The sequence below is a fragment of the Heliconius melpomene genome, chromosome 20, assembly GCF_056956725.1.
Source record: "Heliconius melpomene rosina isolate 202511_hmr_F chromosome 20, ASM5695672v1, whole genome shotgun sequence".
NCBI classification, from domain to species: Eukaryota; Metazoa; Arthropoda; class Insecta; order Lepidoptera; family Nymphalidae; genus Heliconius; species Heliconius melpomene.
In genome coordinates this window covers 11,389,849-11,401,906 of record NC_140408.1, presented here as the reverse complement: position 1 = coordinate 11,401,906, position 12,058 = coordinate 11,389,849, and the positions used below count along the sequence as shown (strand labels likewise).

Below are 12,058 nucleotides of genomic sequence, written 5' to 3'. Positions count from 1 at the left end.
CTAGCTGCTACCGTACTGTGGACATTGAGAGAGGTGACTCACTCCGAATTTAGGTGCAATGGCGTATTCAAATGACTTTGTTTTGAAAACATATCGAGAGTTATTTTTAATATGTTTTCAAAATATCAACGATCAACAGGAATTTAATCACGTTTGTGGTTGTGATAGTCCAGGTTGGATATGTCGGCCTTGAGAGATTAAAATATCTTTTAGTCGAGTTCAGTTGTTTTTGTTTTGTTTCATATAATAATAAATATTTTTATTAAGAGACCAGCCGTGGTGGAGCTGTACAAGCGTGTAACTGTACAGGTTGTGGGTTCGATAGCTTCGATAATTCGATCCCACTGTAGGAAGCGAAATATTTAATATTTTTACTCTTTCACTTTGGTGTGGAGGTAAAGCACGTGTTCCACAACTCAACACGGTATGCTTCCAGAATTCTGCGAAAAGTAAGGAGCAGAGTGTCTCAACACTATGCTTCTTCTTTTTTTCCCTTTATTTATTCTCCGCATTGTCACGTAGGAAGAGAAAATATAGAAATAATATAATTCTCTCTCTAAATCCAAAAATTTGATCACACTTTTTACTATATGGAACCAATGGGAAAATAAAGAGATTTATAATACAAACATTCTCAAAGAGAAAATCGAATCTGTTTTCCACACACAGACACAACAGACATTTTCCACTGCGCCACTATATTTTTAACGTCTAGTTTTAACTAATCGACACGACATTTTAATTTATCTTTCTTTATCCCCTACTACAGGCCGCGTCTCGCGTCTCTAATACGACGCGCGACGGCGACATCAAGCTCCGTTATTTGGACTTAAGGGATTAGTTTCACATGAGTGACGTTATACTAGCTTTTGCGAACCGTGAACTGTTGGATCAAATCTGATTTCACAGTTTCAATAATCCTTTGCAACTCGAAAGGTTTTGACACGGTGTTAAGCTACGTTCCAATATATTATATACTTATTTATTTAATACTAGAAAAATAATATTATAAATTTTGTTTGGAATCGAGGGAATTACTGCACTGGTGAAGATTGGAATATTCCAGTTATCGAGGAAAGAAATAAGTTATATTAGATCTTAATTAGTACTTCTCGCTGTATACCGCACTTATCACGTTAGGCAGAGGGGATTTAATGGTACGAGAAAGACACTCCCCTATTCCCTACTTTTCGCCGATTGAAGAATTCCGTGTTGAGTGACCGAACTCAACGCCGCGCTTTGCCTAGTTACCAGAGCGAAGAAATGAAAATTGAAAATATGAAATGTTTTATTCCCCTAAGTGGGGATCAGACCGACAATCGTCATGTCTAGTCATACGCTTGTGCCACTACGCCACGACGGCATGTGTACATGCATATTTATATGCATATTTATATGACGGCATATGTATATGTATATTTTATAAATATGCTAAAATATAAAAATATAGAACATAAAAAGTTTATAATTATAGTATATAAAGAGTATACATTTTAATGTTTTTTTGATAGCATATATATTTAAGTAAGGCTGTTCATCTTTTTTTGTCAATTTCCTGTTGTTGACGTGGGCAAAAAGATACTGTTTGTATTTAACTTATGTGTTTAGCTATTATCGTTTTTAAATCCACTATTTTCGAGAAATTTCAAGAGATTTTGTAAATAAATATTAATAACACTATAATTAAAAATAACCGTGTTTTCTACCGTGTTTAGTAGTTTTTTGTAACATACAAACTGATTCATATGTGGCCTCGATAAATTCGTGAAAGCCTCATTAAGCTGTAACGTACATATTTAAAGTCCTCGTCATTAAAAAGCAAGGAGTTTTCATTTAAAACTCGCCTCTCCGCTTATAGAGCCGTCGCCTTTAAGGGTACAAGGCAGAGGCCATTACATTACTTTCTATTAAAGAATGTTTACAATTCGCTTTTAAACTCGTCCTATTTCTTAAATGACTCTGAATTCATTTAAAATGCTTTTTTATTTTCTATATTTAACGACGTAACTAACACTTGAATAATTTGGAAAAATATTATTTATTTTTCTATTTACCATTTTTATTATTATTTTTTTAATACGCACAAAAAAAATATTAAAAAATATATATGTAACGCGATCTTTGGACTCATTGTCACTTACGTAATAAAATTAAAAATACGTGGTAAAACATCTTACATTTTGTTTTAATTTTCACAAAAAAATATATTTTAAAATAAAATTTAATTCAATAAATTGAAATTATAAAGGCACGGCAGCCGTTTCACTAAATTAATTGAAAATGTTAAAAGGTTAAGAAATCAAATTAACAGAACAAAACTAAATTAACGAAGAATAAGATGCTAGGGGTATATGATTACAATTGTTAGATGAAGTAAAAATATACATTTTTATTTAAATGTTCTAAAAATTATAGGATAGACAGATAGAACCTAGAGCGGAGTGCTCACTATTTTCCGCCCAATTTTTGAGACAGTGTGTGTTGAGTAGCGGAGAAATAAAAAAAAATAATTGCAAGTTCAAATTAAAATATTATATTTTAAGTTATTTGTATTTCACATTCATATTTCGCATAAGGATTAATTGTAAAAAAAATTGTATTGGGTTCAAATCCCACTTTAGGCGTAATGACTAATATTTAAATAATTCGCTTTTCACCGCTCTGGCGCAACAATCAACAATACATCTAACCAACCAACCACTACAAACAAACCCCACATTATATTATCTTATCTAATTACTGTAGACGATCGTAAATGAGTACATTATCGAGCAACGAAAGAGTCTGGAAGAAATTAACGTGCTATTTAGAGGCAACAGTAATACCACTTGTAAACAAATCGTTAATAATGATTGATAGTTCTTTAGGCGGCCTTGTCTCCCGTCGGGCGGTGGGGGGAGGTGGAGGGGAGGCGCGGGGAGGTGGGGATCGGCGCGTGCGCACGGTGCCGCGCCGCACCAATGTTACTGTAATTTGTTTCACTCTGATATATTTGAAATGGCCATTTCCGACAGCTAAAAGGATTACTTCGCCAGTTTAGCAATGTTTATAGTTGGAGATAAAAAATGTATGCGAATTGCGATGTACAGACAGATTGCGGATCTTTAAAATGTTTATATAAATTATGTTAATAGAAATTAACAGTTGTTACGTAGACGTATGTGTAACAAATAACTTTAACACATTAATAAAAACCGCGAAATTTAAGTATATTTTCAATTAGGAACCAGAATTATAACTATAACCTAACACGACGTAATAACAAATTCAACTCCCCATCGCGACAAAGACTTCAATCCTTTAAAACAAAGTTAGTCGCGACTTGACCTAATGGTCCCTACAGCCAACTCTACGTAACGACGTTACCCATCGAATGCTCACTTACCGCTAACTGCCCGTACTAGGGGGCATTGGGAGGGGCAGGAACACTTTCAAATGGTAAACTTTTAAAGACAGAGCTTTCAAATGGCTAAAAGCTTTTCAACTTTTCAGGTCGCAATTTCTGTGGCGTGTTATTGCGTATTCGTGTGTTTGGGAACAGTTATTATGTAACAGACTAAATGATGGTATGTCAGGATAACGTTTTGGTTTATTTCGTTTAACCAACTCCGTGATGGAAAAGAGGTGAATGTGTTTATATATTTATGTATGTGTTTATCAAATTTCTTACTGACTGTAAAAACGACGGCTGTGGGTTTGATTCCCACTCGGGGAAATGTTAATGGAATGGAAAATAGAAATTATTATTTAGCAATATTTTTATTTCTTTGCACTGGTAACACGGCAAAGCGTGGCGTTGAGTTCCGAAACTCAACAAACAATGCCTTATAAATTCGGCAAAGAGTGGGGAACGAAGTATTTTAACATTAGGTTCCCTCTGCATACCTTACTATACGCGGGATACAGCGTAAAAGAGAAAAAAAATGTTCAAAAGTAATTAACCCTAGAGAGATAACCATATTGCATTTTACACTAAAGATAACCATACGTCGATTCAACGTGCGAATGTTTGAGTGAGCATATTTTGGATTATGTAAATCCTAGGTTTATGAATATGATATTATATCTTAACGTATGTAATTGTGTTGTGAATAAATAAAAAACATTAGAGTTTATTTATATTTTTATTAGAAAAAATAAAAAAAGAACAAAAGGAGGTACTTTTTACTTTATAAAACTTAAACATTTAGGAATCTCCCCGTCAGTTTTATAATTTGAGATATAAACTTTTTAAAATCATTTTTTTATAAACTATATAATATTAAAAACCTACATAAATATATATTTTTATTAATTTTTGTCTCAAAGACACTTAGGACAGGCGCTGGACTTGTGCTCTCCACAAATGGGATTTTTACAGTTGCCGCACATAGTATCTGTCATCCTTCTAATTTTTGATGGACAAAAGGCACAATATTTTCTTTTCTTTAGCTCAGTTACACCTTCGAGTTCTGTGGGAGGTGGCTTTTACATCAGGGTTTTCAATCTTCAGCTGGATTTCTGCGTTGGTCCATTTTTTTATCTCCTCCACAACGTCATCAATAATAAATGTACTGAAACATTCTAAAGGTTCATAAGGGCATTTATTCGTCCGAATGGGACCCTTTGATGTCCGTATAATATTAGCAGATGATATTCTTCCACTTGTTCTGCCTTTAGTGGCTGTCCAACGATGATCGTTTTGCCTCGAAGAGTTTGACGCTGTGGCATGACAATCGGCATACTTGCCGAAGCACTTTCAGGAGTTTCAGGGTTATTTTCAGACACATCTTCAGTATGCAATGTGTTTACTACTGGTGGACCACTCACCTCATAGTCTACAGCATCACTCTGTACTTCATTTTTTAATAAATTGTCTTCAGTTCCACTGTCCGACCCCTGAATCTCTGCTTCGCTCGTTTCATGCAACAACCGACTGATTTTTGCATCGTTTATACGATTATGTGACGATATGATGTTTTTTTGTCGTGAGCTGTAACAAGTAATCAAAAAAGTACATTTATTCTGAAAAAAGTCGCAATAACACATTTTCCTAAAAATCTAAAAACTAACACTAAAGATAACCATACGTCATTTCGACGTAAGGTAGGTAAATATTGATGAAAGTATTGCACTTACCGGAGGGATAAGGGTGTGTCCTGCAAGCTCCGACGGCCAAATGAGTTGACAGGAACGGCCAGTTTAGTGACGCGAAAAACAGACGAGTTATATCAATTTTTCAAAATCGATTACGTCGATTCGACGTAGGTTATCTATCTAGGGTTAAGTAAACTCTTAAACTTTCTAGATCTCACCGGGACAACTTAAAAATGAAGTGGTATAATGAAAGGAATCCTTAAAGATGTCTTCGAAGTTTGATTGGTTTATGTTTTGCTCCCAGCGACGAGAAACTAAATTCACGATATAATTTATATTGAATCTTCTTCGGGAAGAATGGGCGGGTGTAATTTACGTTTATACTTTATGGCCGACTTAATTGATGTTCTCGTTCCTCGGGAGCAAAGTCACTTATTGAATCAGCTATGTTGTTTAGAAATTAACTGAAAATTAACTTCGAATATCGTTATTTTACGGAGTTTAGCTATTTGTTATTAGGTGCAGTTGTGATGAAAAATTGTAAAAGGTAGGGTAGGTAGAAGGAACCTGGGAACCTAATGTTAATAGATTCGTTTTCCACACAACGCTCAATTTTCGAGATATTGCATGTTGAATGACGGATCTCAACGACGCGCTTCCTTTTGTTACGAGAGCACTTAAATGAAAATAAAAATATATCATTTCTAAAATTGAGAATTGAACCCACAATCTTATAGGGAAGTCAGATAATTTCACAATTGATTTATTTTTAAAACTTTATGTCTTCCCCTCCAAAAATTTCAAAACGCTTGAAGCTTAATAAATTTTTTTATAATAATAAGTTTTATATCCCTAAATTACTTTGTTACTACCAAAAGTTTATTTTAATAAATTACGTAATTTGTTTGCCAAATTGCCTACAAAAAAAATTGTGAAATATCCTCAGTGTAGTCTACGATAGATGGTACCGAAAATGGTAAAACGCAGGCACGCGCTTCTTGTTACCGCCCGCGCCGCCCCCTACGCCCCTCTTTTCAGAACTTTTACAGGACCTGGATCCTTTACTAATTGAGTATTAAATTTTTCAACGTTCAATGTAAGAGCCTATTTTTATTTTTTATCACAGTAAAACAGATTCAGGTTTTTCCAGCGTAGCACGACATATGTACACATTAAAATTATTTTTTTTGTAGTAAGTTAATGTGAAGGAATCACTGAATATTTACTCTGCATGGAATCGGAACATTTTACTCATAAAATATTTCCCATATAAACAGTTCAGAAAGTCAGAATTTATTTGCAGGCTGCACTTTTGGGAGGGTCGGGAGGTGCGGGAGGTCCGGGCGGGTCGGGCGAGGCCTGTTGGCGAGGCGCCGAGCAAACAAACGGATGAAATACGCAAACTATTATAGTATTTATATTAACGGCATAAGAGGCCTAATGGAATGGAACTTATAGGCTTTTCATGAGCATGGTCATCCGCAGGACGCAGTGCGGAGTGCGGACATCGCCCCCGATGCGGGAAATGTAAATTGTGCAACGAAAATGTCCTAGGAAGTAATTTTACATTTCCTTTATCAGTCTACGAGTAGTGAATGCCCGACACTAATATTAGAGATGTCAGTGTGAAATATATTTATAGTAATTATTTAAATATTAAGTATCAAAAATAATAAAACAATTAGATAATATTGGATTAGAGGCCAGTTATGGCACAGGAGCTGTCAGGTTGTGGGTTCGATTACCACTCGAGGAAATTAAATATTTTCATTTTCTTGCCGAAAGTGCGGCGTTGAGTTCCGCCACTAAAGACGTAATGCCTCCAGAATTCGGCGGAAATGGAAGTGTTTTATTAGGATCGAAGTGCTTTAACACTAGGTTCCAACTAAACAAAAAACTACAAATAAATTTTTATCTATTTACTGACGGCATCTTAAACATCATTCGATTAGCGCAGGAATTTCATAGTTTATTTATTTCAAATAGCCTCGTTTTTTTCTTCAGACATTTTAAATCCGTAACACCAAAGTGCACAAAATGGACGCGTAACGAAACACCTTTTATTTCAAGAAACAATTTCAGAGGCGTAAAAGAATATTATGAAATTGTATGTATCATAACATTTCTCTTACGCAATACCAGATGGTCGCGGCTGGTCTGCGTACGGTGATCGACACAGGTTTGTACTAAATTTTCAAACTTTCAGGCAGAAATAGCTTGAACGCTCTGGCTACCTCTTTCACCTCGTCTATCTTTATTTATCTCTTCATGCATACACTCTAAGAGTCCTCATCTTCTTACGCTACCTTCCTCCAATATCACCGGCACTGTGTTTTCGAAGTACAGCTGAAATCCCGAGGAATCCCTTGCCTCTTTTATGAATATATTTTGGGGGGTGTACATCGGAGTGTTGGGTGTAGTGTTGCAGATCCGCAGTCGTAAATCATAACCTGGTTATGCGCGCCGTCCCGAAGTGACGCAATGCGCACGCGCACCATCAACGCGTTCTCTTGTAATTTTAACCAACTCATACGCATCTCCATAAACATTTTAGTCTTGCTTTTTTATGCTTGGTCTTTAAATACTGTTTTTATACTACTGACCTATTATTCGATGAGATAAAATTTATGTCACTTTATTTAATTTAAAAGTTTGGTTTTTAATTGATTATACATGACGTTTATTTAAAAGTAAAACTTAAAATAAAAATTGGAAAAGTTAGTTCAATTAAAAATAGTATAGTCAATATAAACATTAAAGTTAAACTTTAATATTAAAAGTTTTTAAGTAATATTTTTTTTCAGGTTCACACTGTATCCCATGTAGGCAGAAGGTATCGGGGAACCTAGTGTTATGACACTCTGTTTCCTATTTAAGACGCTTCCGTTTCACATTTTCTGCCGAATTCTAAGACAATGCGTATAGAGTGGTGGCGCCCAACGCCGCGCTTGCCTCGTTACCAGAGCGAGGAATTGGAAATATTAAATATTTCAATTTACAGTCACACACATGTTAATAATGGAAATAGCCTGTATTTGTAGGTATAATAATTATGGACGCAAAATTGAATTTCGGACCTATACATTTATTGTTATCTTGACTTTTAGTAGCAATCTATTGGCCACTATAATCCATAGCTTATCTTTTCCGCTCCGCTTATCAGTGTAAGCGAAACGAGCGACGACCGCATAAAACTTTTACAGCGCTGTAAAGGCACGGTATCGGACGTGGCTTAGATATGCGTAGGAATGTTTTACCTTTGCCTTTTTTTATCATTTATATACAGTTTGGATTACAAAATCTATTGAGACACAATCACGCTGTATCCCGCAAATAACAGGATAGGTATAGGGAAAATAATATTAAGAAGGAATGCCGTTCAATTTCTTCTTTCTTTATTCTTTTATGCTTTAGATTAATTAAATATTCTTTCAAAGTACTTTCAAAGCACGAAGCCATTTAATTTAAAATGTAAACATTATTTAATCATTAGCATCAACTATCAACCCACGTTGTATTGTAAACATTTTAATCAGCTTTAGGATCAGAAAGTGAAAGTTACGCCTCATTACTGTCGCAGTATAATCAGTTCGCTCTCTAAGGAATGTGTATTGTTATATCTAGATATAATAATGATTGCGTCATTTGAAATCTGCTTTAATAATATTGTATACTAGTGGACCCGAACGAAGCTACGCCCGCTTGAACTATACGAATATTTATTAAATATATTTATGAAATTATTTACAGTTTTCAATAGAGAGATTAAGCAAGCTCATTTTGGGTGACGTTTTATAACAACAAATCGTTGCTTAGCAACGGCGGTTGTTATCAACATGGCGGAATAAATTATATGTCAAATTAATAAGTATTTTAATATATTGATATATATCGAAAATATTACAAATATGAAAAAAAAAGTATCCTATGTTCATCCCGAGACCCTCAAGTATCTCTATATGAGTATTTTATCACAATTAAATTAGCGGTTTTGCCCTGATTGCGTAAAACACAGACAGACCGACAGAGTTACTTTCAAATTTATAATATAGGTATGGATTAGTAACTAAATCTATAATAATAATTAAAATCATTTGACGACGTCGCGCATAGTGAGAACTTCTGGAGAAATAGTTGAGGGTTCAATCATTAGGAGGAATGAATTGTTCTCATTTCTCGGCTTTGGCAAGATAAAGTACGGCGTTGAATTCCGTCATGGCAAAGCAATGTCTTGAACTTGGACGAAAAGTGGAGAAGGGACACTTCTTCACACTAGTGTTATAAAATTTTATCGTTCTTTGCGGGAAAAAAGAGTGAAGCTGCTCGCTTCAATTCATACTCGGGGTAGTGAAAATTTATAACGTAGATAAGTGTTTCTCTCATATATAGTCTATCACGTCGCGGTGTTATGTTTGTTGCCGGATATTTAAGATATATATATAAAAATTATCAACTCACTTTTTTGTAAACAAAATTGTTTTATTTTATAATTTGAAAGTAGCGTACATGGGTAAAGGTCCTTCCTTAAACTTCTTTTAGTACAATTAGAGTCAACCGTAAATGGTTGTGTGTGTCTTATATAATTTACTAGAATATGATAATATTTATATATATAAGGATTTAATTATAATAGAGGCCCACAGAGGATATATTCCAGGTGTCCAAAAATGCGTAGATATTTCAAAAACAACTGAACCGATTCTTAAACCGAACCGTACTTGGACTGTTCTCTAAGTGGAAATATCTCCTATTAATAAACAAGTAAGAAATGTAGCCCACGTGCCTGGAGGCCTAAAATTGATCAAAGATATACCATCATTAGATACTCAAATATTATCCAAATTCAAGAATATCAAGAGTCAGTCGTCGTGCCGCAGGGGCACGAGCGTGTGACTATAAACGCGACTGTTCTGGGTTCGATTTCCATGCGGGCAATGAAATATTTAATATGAGAAAACACTTTTAGTTTTATTATAAGTTTTTGTTAAACTAAATAATTTTGAATATAATTATAACTATTTGCAGAATACGTCATTGTAACGTCCATTCGTATTTTATTTAAAAACTTCAAATCACTTTCAACCCTTTCAGATTCTTCTTCGTAGGAGCTCTTCTTAAGTAATACAGAAAGTAGAAAAGTTTTCAGGACTGGTACGAACACAATGCCATAAATCCTTTACTTTTTTAATATATTATATGACGTATATATAAGCAGATTTTTTTCCTACGTCCACGTTTTTAATAAGACTATATTGACCTTCGCGACTTTGCTCGTGTGGTGTTTTATTTTTCTATGAGATATTTTTTCGTGGTAAAAAGTAAGCTACAATCTACAATAAATAACAAACATTGAGTAAGAGTTCAAATTTTAAGTAAAATCATTTAAGAGAGATTAAAATGAACTGACCAGAGGAGAATGGAGAGTTTTAACACTATTTTATTTTCTTACTCTATTGAGGATAGCAATTTATTTTTGTTGAAGAAATCTAGCTCAAGTAAGTTAGTAAGTTTTACACGTGTACGAAGGAGGAGCTGACGACACTTAGACACAGGTCGCGTAGCGATGTAGTAGTAAAGTTTATGGGCCATCCCATTACTTTTTAGGATCCTCCTTTGCAGCTTTACATCCCAATTTCAAATTAAGCTTATATAATATATGTATTTTTTTTAAAGATTTGTATGATTATTAAAGTAAAATATATTTTTAATTACATAAAAACTTTTCTGTATTTAGATAGTAGATATGTAGAAGTAATGTAATATTTTTATCATTTTTAAATTATTGCACATTTAATAAAGAAAAATATTTATTTACAAAAACGAATAAAGTACTTAGTTAATGTATAAAAGGTGACGAATTTATTGTAAAGAATATAAATATACCATATACGAGTACAATACAATACAATAATGTTTTGAAGTATGGTTTAAATAATTTTTAATTTATATATTAATTGATATACAACAACACCAAAAAAAAAATATGACTAAAAATAAGAAGACAAGAATTAAAAAAAAAATGTAATGTGATTAAAAAAAAAACAAAAATCCCGCTGAGGACAGGATTCGAACCTGCGCGGGTAGAACCCATTGGATTTCAAGTCCAACTCCTTAACCACTCGGACACCTCAGCTGTGTGAGTCACTACGAAATAAGGCTTCAATAAAAAAATAAGAAACTTATTTTTATTTGTTCACATGTTTTGACTGTAACGGGTCTATTTATGACGTCATGTTGCGCAAGAGTTGTTTACTTTCTCTTTCTTTCTTACAGGTGTGAGCGAGACAATGACTCATGCGCATAATATGGCGAAGCGGATATCGTTAACTCAAATTTGATCCAAATTCGGACAAAATAACTGTCGTTTTGCACAATTTTGCATAATAATACTTATTGAGGTATTTTTAAGTGTACCTACTTGTTACTTTTGCCGATTTTGAGTACGATTTACGTTGCTGATATTGTATTAAAAGAAAACAAAATCAGCTAAACGCTATTTCTCGCACTCAACAGAGTAAGAATCTCTAGAGACTCTAGAGTCTCTCTAATATCTGTTAGATAGCGCTCAGACAGTGTTCCCCATTTTTCGCCGAATTCTGAAGGCATTGGCGGAACTTATCGCCGCACCTCGACACAAGAGAAGAGAGAGACGAATAAATGAAAATATTAAATTTTCTCTGGCCTCTGCCTCTACATTACATTTCAAATATTTATGTTTCTGCCCTTCCCTAGTTATACGCAATACATGTTTCTTTTAGTTTCACTCTGTATCCCGCAAATAGCAGGGTATGTAGGAGGAACCTACTTTTCAGACACTGTGTTCACTCCCTCTAATGTTCAAGACATTTCGCGTTGAGTTTCTGAACTTAACGCTGCGCTATGTCTTATTACCAGAGTGAGGTTAAAAATAAATAATTACTAGAGTAAGAATCGAACTCACAATCGTCACGCTTACAGTGAGACTGGCCTCAAATAAAATCAG

The 12,058-nt window shown here is 34.3% G+C and overlaps 1 long non-coding RNA gene and 1 other non-coding gene across 2 annotated transcripts; both read right to left on the bottom strand.

The window, feature by feature from the left end:
* Positions 1-4,110: 4,110 nt before the first annotated feature.
* On the bottom strand, positions 4,111-5,272 carry LOC146527998 (uncharacterized). The gene is made up of 2 exons (XR_014879201.1): positions 5,119-5,272; positions 4,111-4,972 (listed from the first exon to the last, which is right to left on the bottom strand). It is a non-coding gene; the product is annotated as an uncharacterized LOC146527998 (long non-coding RNA).
* A 5,855-nt stretch (positions 5,273-11,127) lies between these two features.
* Positions 11,128-11,209, bottom strand: TRNAS-UGA (transfer RNA serine (anticodon UGA)). The gene has a single exon. It is a non-coding gene; the product is annotated as a tRNA-Ser (tRNA).
* Positions 11,210-12,058: the final 849 nt, after the last annotated feature.